The sequence below is a fragment of the Schistocerca cancellata genome, unplaced genomic scaffold (assembly GCF_023864275.1).
Source record: "Schistocerca cancellata isolate TAMUIC-IGC-003103 unplaced genomic scaffold, iqSchCanc2.1 HiC_scaffold_754, whole genome shotgun sequence".
Classification (NCBI taxonomy): Eukaryota; Metazoa; Arthropoda; class Insecta; order Orthoptera; family Acrididae; genus Schistocerca; species Schistocerca cancellata.
In genome coordinates, this window is record NW_026046765.1 from 7,397,448 (window position 1) to 7,400,587 (window position 3,140).

Below are 3,140 nucleotides of genomic sequence, written 5' to 3' on the forward strand. Positions count from 1 at the left end.
ATTCATTTTAAAATAATCTTCACGAGAAGCAATTTCTCGTTTGTTGTCATTAAAATACGAACCAGTTTCAAGGCACTTGCTAAAATGTTTAACTTAGCTACAGAAAAAAGTCATATAATATTTGTTGTAATAACAAAAATTATTAAACAACGAAACAACGTCGTAAATTCGATAAAAGTTCATGCAAATACACGTGTCTTTTCATCGCATACCTTCTCAAATGTTAGATGTGAGAAATAATACGACTACTGTTAAGGGGAGTAGGACGTCAAACGGGCCGACTTGGAGCAGGAGAGGCACCACAGGACATTTTAAATTCTACTGTCCATACTTTTACAAATAAGTTCATAAAACTTTGTCGGCATGACCAAGGAGGATTGAAGACTCACACTCATAGCAGTGGAAGTTCAAAAACGTAGCAAAATACCTTTATTTTACATGTGAAATTTCATCAATTTTTTCACTTACTACTGGCTGCGTTTGTTTCTGTAAGTACACTTTTCTTCCTAAGCAAGAGAGATTCTCCGATGAATTTTGCACAGCATACAAACAGTACTTACAGGTGTATGAAACTCTAGAATTTTCAAATCTATTAAAACCTGTGGTAAAAATTGAGGTAATTAACTATAAAATTTGAGTATTTTCTAAACAAGAAGTTTAAAATGTAACAGTTCAATAATTTTTTCATAAATTAAATAAACTCTAGAGTTTCATACACATGTAACTATAGTTTGTATGCTGAGCAAAATTCATCTAAGAATCTCTCTTACTTAGGAAGGAAAGTGTACCTATAGCAACAAATGCAGCCAGTAGTAAGTGAAAAAATAATGAAAATTCACATGTAAAAAAATGTATTTTGTGACGTTTTTGAGCTTCCACTGGTATGAGTATGAATCCTGAATCGTTCCTGATCATGCTTTCAAAGTTTTATGAATTTATTTGTAAAACTATAGACAGTGGAAATTAAAATGTCCTGTGGTGCCTCTCCTGTTCCAAGTCGACCCGTTTGATGTCCTACCCCCCTTAAAGGAAATATAAAAATGACATCACTGACGCGTAAAACCTCTGCTGCAAATCTTCGAAGTCGCCTAAGCAGTAAGCCTTGCTGTACTGCGCTATGCTGGTAGTCAACTGCGGCAGAAACTTTCGTCTGTAAGCTACGTGTACTTGCACGTATACTACGCCTCTGACCCTGCTGATATGTAGTCAGACCATAGCATTTCATTTTTCATTCAGCTTTAGTGGGTGCTTAAATTAGCAGAGAGTTACTAAGTCACCTTTCCCTGCCGTGGGAACTCGCGTTTGCCACCTGACGGTCTCCAGCAGGCAAGCAGAGATTCATCCATTACCCCCACCGCCCCCCCTCCCCCCCTATCTACCAGACGCGCTTCGTCTTATCCTGCCGTCTCTCCTGAAGCAGAACCAGGCCCGAAGCTGTAAGAACCGTTTTCCCAATTTCCAGCCGGGCCCCTTAAGCCGGCATCTCGTTCCCCCTTGCTCGCCGGCTGACATTTCCAGGAGTACGCGGCGGGCGAAGTTAATCCGGAACTCCATCTCTCCCCGCGCCCCTCATCTTCTGTGAAGGTGACTCAGCACGAGATAAAGAAATTTTGCAGTGTCGCACCAGCGCGGAGAGAGGCAATTGATGAGGCGATTCTTTCTTTAAAGCCTGTCACTGGAAGACGGCGTTTCTCTCCAGCTTCGAGTGAAGACGCGAGAGAACAACTGTTGCGTCTTGCTCAGTGTGACCTACAACGTTGTTACATGCATCGGGACCATACTGATTGTTCAGAAAACGCGTTACCTTAACATTATTTAAAAGCAGAGAGGAAAGCCTCCTTCATTACTGTTACTTCTGCTGAAGTGTGTCCAAGGGAAGAGAGGGAGCCGTCACAGAAACTGAAATTTTAGGCTCCGATTTGACGTTTCGAATGTGATCGGGCTGCCTATTAAACAACTCTTTCTTCGGTCTTCTATTTAGTCCCCTCTCTTCAGAAAATTATCACTATTGCTGTAGAAGCTCAAAATATTTCAATGTCGGATGACTCAGTTTTTATGTAGGGCCTACAACGGAGATACGTTTTATTCACATGAGTGCACCTATCTGTGTATGTAATAATTTATTCACTCTGGAATTTTAGTGTGTAAACTACAAGATCTCTTATGTTCAAACTTCCTGGGAGATTCAACCTGGGTGCCGTACCGAGACCCGAACTCTGGACCTGGGAGGAGGGATCGTGAGTGGTGCTTGGGTAGCTCAGACAGCAGAGCACTTGCCCGCGAAAGGCAAAGGTCCCGAGTGCGAATCTCGGTCCGGCACCCAGTTTTAATCTGCCAGGAAGTTTCATATTAGCATACTGTCCGTTGCAGAGTGAAAATTTGATTCTGGAACTCTCGTGTTGTCTATGTACCTATTATGACAACATAAAAAATTGTAGACCGCTTTTCACATCTGCAAAATACTGTCTAAGGTGTTAATATAATATTATCTGAAAATATTGTTCTGTACGTAAGGTAATGAGGTGGCCCAGCTACGGACATATTTTATCACGTAGTCAAGACAGCGGAGATTTTATCTTGAATGAAATGTCACTAGGCTTGAGAGGAATATGTACAAGACTGCGCGGACGATGTAAGAGGACATTTTAATTTGATTGTGAGAAATGTTGGTAAAAGATTTCAGCCTATACTGTCAGCAGTTCCCGCTGCACTTGGCTACGACAAGGTGACGAGGACACAGTGGCATACTGCCTTCACTGAAATTAATTTGAAAATGGAAGTTATTATTGTTCTAAGCCGGAAGAAAATTAAAAGATCGCGCTGGTGGTTTTAAATTGTTTGAAAGAAAGAAGTCCAATTGTTCTTCAAGAGCGAGCGAGAACCTAAGAAAATGACTTCGTGCGCGTGGCAAAGTAAAGCTGAAACAGGCAGAACATAAATCACTGACTGACAAATTCACACATTTCACATGTTTGTGTGGAATAAAATACATTTTCGAGCAGTGACTGAAACGCAGCTTCCCGCTTGGTTGCCTTGCGTATGGAAGGACTGGGCAGATAGCGCCTCAACACCATTTGTCACAGCCGCCCGGGTTTAGCCGAGCGGTCTGAGGCGCTGCAGCCATGGACTGTGCGGCTGGT